The following is an 11,704-nucleotide window of genomic DNA, read 5'->3' on the forward strand; positions in this document are numbered from 1 at the left end:
GGGTTTTTTCGTTGTTTGGCTTTCTTTTTTAGTTGATTTTCACCTAGGAAGACTTATTGTAGATGGCGTAATAAGTCGCACCCGGACAACGTCGGGTTATACTGCTAGTGTATATATATATATATATATATATATATATATATATATATATACGACGGGCTTCTTTCAGTTTCCGTCTACCAAATTCACTCACAAGGCTTTGGTCGGCCCGAAGCTATAGTAGAAGACACTTACCCAAGATGCTACGCAGTGGGACTGAACCCGGAACCATGTGGTCCGTAAGCAAGCGACTTACCACACAGCCACTCCTACGCCTACCAATTTTGCATATTAAACACATTCCTAGAAACTGGTAAGTAAATATTATGGTTGCATAACGAAATACGGTGAGCAATGACGTACAAAGATTTAGCAATATGGGGACACACATACACACACGTACGTGCGTACATATATCATTTCATATCATATCCCATACCATACCATATCATACCAAACCATACTCCCTTGTAAGAAATATAAAAATTGTGTAATAAATGTAGAGTACTGTCTATTCTATATATATATACTCTATATAAATATATTTATAAAAAAGGAGGAAAAAAAAATAACGATGCGTCGGCCGGGAGTCGAACCCGGATCGACTGCTTGGAAGGCAACCATGCTAACCGTTACACCACCGACGCCTCATATACTCCGTGCTGTGAATTTAAACCTAATCTACACCAAAAACTTTATAAAACTAGACCTTTCAGCCTCTTGAATGTTTTGCTGAAATCAGCATTTTTTCTCATCAGAAAATCTTCGCGAAGTTTACGAAGTAAATAGGTAAGCGCTCGCGCGCGCTTGTTTATGAATGTGCTTGTATGTATATATATGTATATATATATATATATATATATATATATATACATACATACATACTTATAAACAAGTATGTATGTATATATATATGTATGTATATATATATATATGTATGTATATATATATGTATGTATATATATATATATATATATATATATATATATATATATATATATATATATATATATATATATATATATTACACATATGTATATTCACATCACTCAATGCTATTTATTATATTTTAGCGTCGTTTGGTCACTGGTGATCTTGTGATGAATAAATAAATATTGTTTATTTATTTATTTATTCACAAACAGGCGCAGAAGTGGTTGTGTGGTAAGAAGCTTACTTACCAACCACATAGTTCCGTGTTCAGTCCCACTTCGTGGCACCTTAGGCAAGTGTCTTCTATTATAGCCTCGGGCTGACCAAAGCCTTGTGAGTGGATCTGGTAGACGGAAACTGAAAGAAACCCGTCGTATATATATATATATATATATATATATATATATATATATATATATATATATATATATGAGTGTGTTTGTGTGTCTGTGTCTGCCCCCCACCCCCACCCCAACATCGTTTGATGCTGGTGTGTTTACGTCCCCGTAACATAGCGGTTCGGCAAAAGAGACCGATAGAATAAGTACTAGGCTTACAAAAGAACAAGTCCTGGGGTCGATTTGCTCGACTAAAGGCGGTGCTCCAGGATGGCCGCAATCAAATGACTGAAACAAGTAAGAGAGTAAAAGAGTAAATTGACAGGCAAATGAATACTCTAAATTGTGCCTCTGTTGATGGTGTCTCTTATTGATTTGGGGGTCAGTTGAATCTCCTATCCCCTTTCCCCTACATATATGACTTTTACCTGTGTGAGAAATAATTATACTTCTCTTTGTAGTGGAATGATGGGGATGATGATATGGTGGTGGTGGTGGTGGTGGTGGTGGTAGTGGTGGTGGTGGTGGCGGTGATCGTCGTCGTCGTCGTCGTGGCGGGGGGGGGGCAGATGCGGTGGTGCTGCTGCTTTTGGCGGCTGGCAGTTGCCTTGTTTTCTAATTGCCGTTTAACCCCAAGTCGGCCCTGTATGAGTAGACTTATGAACAAAGGTGTTCCAGCAATTACTTTAACGTCTTTTTATTCTATTTTCTAGACGATATCATCCGGTGCCTTCTTCCTTTTTTTTTATCATGATGGCAGAGTGTTATCCGAGGGAGATTTAGCTGCTAATTCTACCATGTTGAGTGACCACACGAGGCTCCTTTTTTAGTTCCATTGTGGTCGGGGGGGGGGGGCGGATCTTTCTGATTTGGCGGGCGCCAATCGTTTTCTTAACGAAACACTTTCAAACTTGTTTTCACCTCAATAGACGTCAGTGATTGGTTGAAATTACCGAAATACGACAATTTTTTACATGAAATAACTTCGAATACAAAACTTTTTATCTGTTCTATAACACAAAATATACAAGTATACGAAGTTTGAAAGTGTTTCGGTAGAAAACACACTAAATAAAACATAAATAAAAAGTGCCGCCCGCCAAATCAGAAAGATCAGTGTGCCCATCTTTCCATGCTTTTCGGATGCAAGTCGGCGAGACTTGCTCTGAGTGCTCTAATTTTTGCAGTGAATTTTCCGGCCGCTTCGGACTCTCGGCAAACAACACCCTCAAAAAACACTTAAGGCCCGAAACAACTGGAAGGTGGGTACGTTACCGCAACGCCCACTTCCCGGGCACCAGACGTTGCCCTTATACACCCGCATGTAGTCAGTAGAACGACTTGGCGCTACCCACAGATTCATCTTTTCGGTTACACCACGTCCCTGCCTAGATGAGGATGATGCTGTAAAATTGGCGCTACGTCGGTTACGGGGACAAGGGTTCCAGTTGATCCGATCAACAGAACAGCTGGCTCGTGAAACTAACGTGCATGTGGCTAAGCACTCCACAGACACGTGTACCCTGCACGTAGTTCTCAAGATGATTCAGCGTGACACAGGCTGGCCCTTTGAAATACAGGTACCACTTATTTTTGCCAGCTGAGTGGAATGGAGCAACATGAAAATAAAATGCCCTGCTCGAGGACACAACGCGTCGCCGAGAATTGAACTCACGACCTTATGATTGTGAACTGTATACCCTAACCACTAAGTTACGTGCCTTCGCAGATGATACTGTACACTAGTGATATTCAACCATTTTTTTACCTATGGACTTCTTTGTTTACTATTTTATTCTGGTGGACCCCGTAGCCATTCGATGTTTAAAAACTAATTTTATTCATTCCAAGATTTAAAATTCCTACGTTGCTTTTCACACATTAACTTGTGTAGGTTGAATTATGTAAAATGTTAAAGAGAGAATTTGTTTCTTGAAAGAGATACATTTACATCAAAACTTAAATGGAACCTTAAAATGCTACTGTGGATCTCCGGTGTACTGTTTTGCTAACGTGAACCCTTAAAAATCTTATATGGACCCAGGTTGAAAGCCACTGCTGTACACTAATAAATAGTCATGAATAATGAATATAGTAAGCAATATTCATTATTCGTGAATAAAGTGTGACAGTTTAGATATAACTGCACTTTATCCTGAGTTCAGTTTATCTCTGTACTCACGGAAATTCTGTTATTAGCAGCAGATGAAATGCTAGGCGCGGGTAGAACGCGACAGTTGGTATTCTTCTACACTTAATGTCGATAGTGAACATCCTCATAGAATATTTGGAACTGGTAAAGCATTTGATATTGCAGTTATTTCTGTATGCATGTTATTTGCGCTCAGATGAAAGGGTGAGATAACACTTTTCTTACAGTGATTTGGGATGTTATATATGCGTTTACATATTTGAAGGTGGTGTTTCATGTCGTGTCAAATGTTGGAGACGGTGGAATGATGTTTGCTGCGGCAACAGACTGTGACTCTTACATGTTCAGGTAGCTTTTCTTTTTAATGCTTTATTTCGTAATTAGTTCGTGAACGTCGTCTCTGTATAACCGACGAAAATGTGTAAAACCTCGTTTTCATATTTTGTAGTTTGCGAAACCCAGACAAGTGTGAAATAAACTTTGTATCTTGAATATAATTTGTTTTACGCCATTGTTGTTTCTTTCCGTTGACTGAATGTGGTACCCGTGATTGCTCTAAGCATGTTCGTGTTCCGGTTTTGTTTTCTTCACAATGTTTTCTACAAGTATTGCGAATGTTAAGATGTTGCAACATCTAAGATTTTTGATTTTTGTCGTGTGTGTGTGTATGTGTGCGAATGCACGCGCGCAATGCGTGTGTATGTGTGTTGCTGAGGGTGATGGCTGTTTGTATTTCATGTTTACTGATGATACTGATAAATAAGAAGACAGTTGAATCTGTAGACGCTAGTTTAAGTCTGTTGTTTTAGAGCCAGGTTTCTATGTGATTGATGAAAGGTTGGAATAGTTATACAGCAGTACTTGAAGATTAGTGGGTGGGTGTGAGTGCGATGTCGATGTATATCAGAATGTGAGTATGCTTAAGAGAATATGTGTTTGCTCTAAGAATGTGTGTATGCTTTGAGAATCTATGTACGTTTTGAAGGTGTGGAAAGATCGTTTAGATATAGGTTGAAGAAAGTGGGGGTGGAAGAATGAATAGGAAGATAGAAAGTTCTGGGAGTGTTGTTTTTGTATACATAAACTTGGCGGTCTGACAAGATAGTTCGCTAGCCATAGTTTCATGCTACTTTTTAAGGTGTTGATTATTTTGTGTATAAATGGATGGGTAGCGGGTAATGGGGTCGCAAGCATTTCTGATACCGATGATAGTCTGAACTGTGGTGTGTAGTCCTCTGGAAGACGACTAGTTGGTAGAGCCGTTATATCGTAGGATAGAATGTCTCGTGGTATTTGTTCCTATTCTCTGCCCTCTGAGTTCAAATCCTGCCACTGTCAATTTTATTCTTTCATTCTTTCAGTGTCGATAATAAAGCATTAATCCAAGGCAGGTTGACGGCAGAAGTTGTTAGAGGGTCGAGCCAGATGCCTTGTGGCATTGGCTCTTTGCAGTTTGGCAGCGATGCTTGTGATCGCACTGATACCAAGCTGTATCGACCCAAGCCGACGGCCGTGTGTGTGTGTGTGTGTGTGTACATATATATAAATAACGAAGGTGGGCCATCTTGTAGTTGCGGGTGAGCCCCCTTGTAGTTGTGGGTGGGCCCCCTTAGTTTCCTGGTAACCAATGCTTTTAGACCCAGTGCACACACATACACATACACACATTAAACATATAATACATATCTAATGCTAAAACACCCTGCAAAATGCGTTAGTCAATAAAACAGAAGTAAAATTCTAAAATGTATTCTTTCTCTGCTGCCAGAGCCATATCATCCACGGCCCGGTACTGGTCCACGATCTTATGGAGGATGAGGACACCAGATCTAAATGATGACGCTTTCTAAAATTTTCGAAGAGGATGATGGGATACTATCTCCTTTTTGCTTGTAATGATGACCTTTAGAAATCGTATTATACTCCAAGTTTCCTAGATTCTGGAAATTTGATATCGTTTGCACGAGTAATTGTAGATGTTGGTGATCGCAGTGATACCTTCAGGCTCTTAAGTGTATAATAAGGATTTTGTGAAGATCTGAAGTTTTTGAGCTTTCTAATGATGTTGTTGATATTGTTATTGTTCTGTTTGTTGTTTAGTCCCTGGCGAATCCTGGTGGAGTACATTTATACCTTGATCAGTGGCGGCTCGTAGATAAAATTAGTAGGGGTGCTGCTTCAGGAAATGTTTAGCCGTTGTTTTAATATTGTGTAAAAGGAAACAAGCATATAAAAAGAATATTTATACATAAACTTGATCGGTTCGCATTTTAGCCACTGCCGGGTAATGTGTTTAATTTGTTCACTGAACACCGCCGCGAATTCCCTCTTGTTTTTTTCAAAAAACCTCCCTAAATCACAAAATAAGGGGCGGGGAAATCTACCCTATTTTTTAAAATCCTGGCAGCAACACTGAAGCGGGAAGCAGGATAATAATCTAATTCTACACTTAATCACATTCAAGAATATAAATACGTTTTTAAGTACAACACACGCGGAGTCAAACAGAAACACTACCTTTCACTAGCACTGCGTGAACTACAGTGATCTCTCTCCCTAGCGTGAAGCTTTCTATCTCGGACATGTGAACATGCGCACCATAGCCAAACACCGCGTCGCTGGAACTGTGAAGTGCACAGTTCTATACAAGGATTTTTGTATTTTTTCATAAACTAGGGGATGGTTATTGACATTAAGCGTAAGGATTGTATAATGTACAAGTATAAAGAAAGAATTAAAGAAAAAAAGGACTCATTATATTGAATGTTATCGATAATATCGAGTGGAAATAGGGGGCGCTGCAGTTCCGCAGTGCCTATAGGGCTTTCCTATAAGGTGTTATCCACCCCTGATTGGAACTCTCCCGTATGACATGTACGCATGCTCAGTGACTTGCTTTAACAGTTGCAATCAGCTGAATGCACATTGCCAGTGACATTTGACATAATTACCCACACTCTGTGGTCAGGATTCTTTTTTTGGTTTGATGTCGGTATCGAAGGGATTACCAGACACCGGACAATACAGTGAAAGCAACTTTCACTCACATCGTGGTATTCGATGCTGTGTACGTGTCTGTCGTGGTAAAATATGCCACTCCTTAACTGTTGCTTTGCTTTCATCCGTAGCACGAGGTAATTATGTCATTATCTGTGAAATTCGGCAACTTACAAAGATCTTTAGATCAGGCAATACTTCACCGAGAGGAGATATAAGCTTCTGCTTATTCCTGTCTGAAGTATCGTCCGATACTTCAGACTTATCGTCCGATGAATTTACTTTGTTGACATTCTTCATTGACAGAATTTTTATTCCTTTCAACCTTTCAGTCAAGTCCACCTTTCTTCCAGTAACATACTGTCCATATAATCTTAAATATTTCTTTAACTCAGGCACAGTAAGTACTTAGATAGCTGAATCATCAAGCTGCTTTATATCCATGATAAGACGTAAAACAATAACAATGGCGTGGGTTAGCCTCCGGAAGTTTAATTATCTACATGGAGCGCCGCCTAGCCAAGGGAGACAACCTACTTATAGGAAAGCCCTATACACGAGCCTCCACTGATCTTGATCATCCAAAAGCTGCATCATAGCTAGGACTACATAATTCAATGTCTCTTTCCTTCTGAACATGATGTAGCGTCGTTTTAAAGAATTTTTTCCAAGATGGGGATGATTGTGTTGTTGTTGTTGTTGTTGTTGTTGTTGTTGTTGTTGTTGTTGTTGTTGTTAATGATGATGATGATGATGATGATGATGATGTAGTGGTGGAGGCGGTGGTGGTGGTGGAGGCGGTGGTGGTGGTGGAGGCGGTGGTGGTGGTGGTTGTGGGTGTTATTATTGTTGATGGTGGTGGTAGTACACTGATGATGTTGTTACTAGTGTCCGTGTGGTTGCCAGTATAAGGGATGCTGATGAAATCGTTGTTGTTTACGATGATGGTGATGATAATGGTGGTGGTGATGGTAATGGTGGTGGTTTTGGTGGTGGTGGTGGTGGTGGTGGTGGTGGTATGTTGATGTTGTTTTGTTGTCATTACAGTGGTATTGGTGGAGATTGTGCTGTTAATGTTGTTGTTGTTCCTCTTCTTCTTGAACTTCTGTTTCTTCTCCTCCTCCTCAGCCTCCTTATTATTATTATCAACGATAGTAATGATGGTGGTGGTGGTGCTGGTGCTGCTGGTGTGTTGATATTGTTTTGCTGTTATTACACTTATTGCTGGAGGTAGTTTTGATGGAGTTTGTGTTGTTGTTGCTGCTACTGTTCTTCTTCTTCTTCTTCTTCTTCTTCTTCTTCTTCTTCTCCTCCTTCTGCTTCTGCTTCTTCTCCTTCTTCTTCTTCTTCTTCTTCTTCTTCTTCTTCTTCTTCTTCTTCTTCTTCTTCCTCTTCTTCTTCCTCTTCTTCTTCTTCCTCTTCTTCTTCTTCTTCTTTTTTCTTCTTCTTCTTCCTCTTCTTCTTCTTCCTCTTCTTCTTCTTCTTCTTCTTCCTCTTCTTCTTCCTCTTCTTCTTCTTCCTCTTCTTCTTCTTCTTCTTCTTCTTTTTTCTTCTTCTTCTTCTTCTTCTTCTTCTTCTTCTTCTTCTTCTCCTCCTCCTCCTCCTCCTCCTCCTCCTCCTCCTCCTCCTTCTCCACCTTCTTCTATTTGTCGGTGACGGTGGTGGCAGCGGTGGTATTAATGACACTGGTACATGATCTAACCATCTCCGTTACCCAATTTCCATCATACCGTTGTAAACACGCTAGGAATTTCTTTTGAACATTATATTTCCGTCTGTTCTATATTTAGATTGCCACACTCGACACCAATTTATCTCAACCATTTCCTCTTGGTGTTCTTTACTCGTCCATTTTACACCTATTTATCTATTTGTTTATCTCTTTAATTACACACACACACGCATGCACACGTGTGCGTGCGTATGTGTGCACAGGCGCCCTTGTAAGTGTAAGCATGCGTTAACTTTGCGTTTATTTAAGTGCTTACGCGTTTATTTAGCTTCATCTAGATTTTCTTATTTGCTTTTACAACCTACATGTCTTGATACTCAACTATGTACACACACATGCATCATTCAAGATAGAACGGAAAAGGAAATAAAAGCCAGAAGAAATAACGTCCTATCTTGACCTCAACCAGACACGTCTCAGACGGTCATAAAAAGAGTAAGAAGCAACGCTTATGGCCTAGGGTAATTTGCATAATTAAAATAAAAATGAGCTAGAGGAAGTAACTCAGAGTGGCCGGTGGCATAAATTTGAATAACAAACACGAAGAAAGGTATACTAAATACCATACAAAATAAATTTTTGATTTACTGAAATTATCTTCGTTTCGAATAAACGTAAACAATCATCCCCGCCGTGCGCTCGCACACACAAGCACATCATATATCATGTGTGTAAATAGATAGATAGAGAGAGAGAGAGAGAGAGAGAGAGAGAGAGAGAGAGAGAGAGAGAGAGAGAGAGAGAGAGAGAGAAAGAAAGAAAATTTTATATATTGGGTTGACAACTAAGTTCCCGCCGGTTTTTTTTAATTTTGCAATTTATTGCGTTTTTAAATTTTGGAATCTATTTTTTTCGAGATTTCTATTTTTGAATCATTTTGGATTTTTTGGTTTTTTGGGTTTTTTTGCGAGTTGATTTTAGTTAATTTTTGTTTATTTTCAGATCATTAAAATGGAATGTCAAGTTAAGAAAAACGAGCATTTTCGACACCTTTTTGCTTTTAATCAAGGTTCTAAGGCCGCAAAAGCTGCTCGCGACATTTGTGCTGTGTATGGAGAGGGTGCCATAGCTGAAAGAACCGCTCCTGATTGGTATGCTAAGTTCAAAAATGGAAGTTTTGACCTCAAAGACACACCTCGTTCTGGCCGTCCAGTTGAGTTCGATGAAGATTGATCAAACCAACTTTTGCACGAAAATTCTCGTCAAACGACAAGGGAACTGGCAGAGAAAATGGAATGCTCCCACACTGCTATTGAGAAGCATCTTCACTCGATGGGAAAGGCTCAGAAGTATGGAGCATGGGTTCCGCGTGCTTTAAGTGACAACAAAAATCAACGAGCCATAATCTCCGCTGGTTTGCTTGCTCGTCACTGCTCAACTCATGGACACAAGCAACGATTTCTTTACCGAATCATTACTGGCAACGAAAAATGGTGCCTGTACATCAATATGAAGCAGCGTAAGGGATGGCTTAACCCCGGTAAACAAGTGACACCGCGCGTGAAACAAGATCTTCATCCGCGTAAAACCATGTTGTGTGTATGGTGGGACCGGAAAGGAATTATCCATTACGAATTGCTTGAACGGAACCAAACGGTCAACGCGGAACTCTAGGTTCAACAGATGGAACGACTCAACACGGCTATTCAAGAGAAAAGACCTAATCGACAGTATGGAGTTCTTCTGCTGCATGACAACACCCGCCCTCATATCGCCAATATGACCAAGGAAGCCATTCAAACGCATGGCTGGGAAGTGCTGCCACACCTACCTAGAAGCTATAGTAGAAGACAATTGCCCAAGGTGCTACGCTGTGGGACTGAACCCGGGACCATGTGGTTGGTAAGCAAGCTACTTACCACACAGCCGCTCCTGCGCCTATATTATAAATGATTAAACACAGTCTGATTCAATTTTGCTTTAAAATGTTGAATTATTGCAGAGCAATTGTCTTCTACTATAGCTTCTCGGCAGGTGTGGCAGCACTTCCCAGCCATGCGTTTGAATGGCTTCCTTGGTCATATTGGCGATATGAGGGCGGGTGTTGTCGTGCAGCAGAAGAACTCCATACTGACGATAGGTTTTTTTCTCTTGAGTGGCTGTGTGGTAAGTAGCTTGCTTACCAACCACATGGTCCCGGGTTCAGTCCCACAGCGTGGCACCTTGGGCAATTTGTCTTCTACTATAGCTTCTAGCCGACCAAAGCCTTGTGAGTGGATTTGGTAGACGGAAACTGGAAGAAGTCCGTCGTGTGTGTGTGTCTGTGTGTGTGTGTGTGTCTGTGTCTGTGTGTGTGTGTGCGTGCGCGTGAATATGTTTGTGTGTTTGTTTGTCCCCCCAACATCGCTTGACAACCGATGCTGGTGTGTTTACGTCCCCCCCCCCCCGTAACTTAGCGGTTCGGCAAAAGAGACTCATAGAATAAGTACTAGGCTTACAAAGAATAAGCTCTGGGGGTCGATTTGCTCAACTAAAAGCGGTGCTCCAGCATGGCCGCAGTCAAATAAGTGAAACAAGTAAAAGAGTAAAAGAGTAACACTAATATACAGGGTGTTCAAAAAGTCTCTCCACAGTGAATTTTTTTTCATCCTGCACATTACCATAGCGCTACTTCAAGAGTTTTTTGGTGAACGGATTATTTCGAAAGGACTTTGGCCACCAAGATCACCTGATTTAACACCACCAGACTTTTTTGTCTGGGGAGCAAGTAAAGGATCAGTGTACAAGAACCTCCCGAAAACCATTAAATATTTACTGAGGAGAGACTTTTTGAACACTCTATATAAAAAAGGAAAACATTAACATATTGCTACTAATACTAAAACCACTTTGATTAATCCCTTATAGGAGGAGGAGGTGGAATTTTTGTAATGAATGTTCTGTACGTATTTCCTGTCCATCTTTATGACAAATATTTTCTTAATAAAACTGAAGTTACAAAACAACAAATAGAAGCTGAAAGAAAATTAAAAACAATTTTTTCCCCATTATCACAAGAATTGCCTTATTTTTACGTCTGATTATTACATTTATTTGTGTCCAAGTTTTGTTGTTATTGTTGTTTTTGGTATTTGGTTCAATTAAAAATAGTTTCGTCGACTTCTGAGATTTTAAATATTTGTTAAGAGACAGCGTGGGATCTGGAAAGACTGGATTGATTTACTCGGTAATGAAAGAAAATATTTTTCTAATATTGAAACCATGCAAAACAGATAATTCAGTGCATTGACTGGTAATACTAGATCACAGGAAGTTATCAATTTGGCCATTTATTGAGTAAAGACCATTCCAGCAGCCAAAGCTAAAGTAATCAGGGACAGTTAACTATCACAGGAAGAACAGTTAGACAATAGTTAAGCATTAAAAGTTAATGAATTCTTAAGCTTAGAAAAATCCCACATTAAATTAGACGTTGCAAATATCCATGTATCAAAGAAGAACAAAGATCAGTAGACCCACCTACTGAATTTAAACCACACAGCTATCACTCCCAAAGTAACCGTGTTGCCAATT

General features: G+C 39.9%; 1 non-coding gene across 1 annotated transcript; it reads right to left on the reverse strand.

Moving 5' to 3' along the window:
* Positions 1-614: 614 nt before the first annotated feature.
* Trnag-ucc (transfer RNA glycine (anticodon UCC)) lies at positions 615-686 on the reverse strand. Its single transcript has one exon. It is a non-coding gene; the product is annotated as a tRNA-Gly (tRNA).
* Positions 687-11,704: the final 11,018 nt, after the last annotated feature.

Source organism: Octopus bimaculoides, chromosome 3 (assembly GCF_046866305.1).
Source record: "Octopus bimaculoides isolate indiv1 chromosome 3, ASM4686630v1, whole genome shotgun sequence".
In the NCBI taxonomy this organism is placed as follows: Eukaryota; Metazoa; Mollusca; class Cephalopoda; order Octopoda; family Octopodidae; genus Octopus; species Octopus bimaculoides.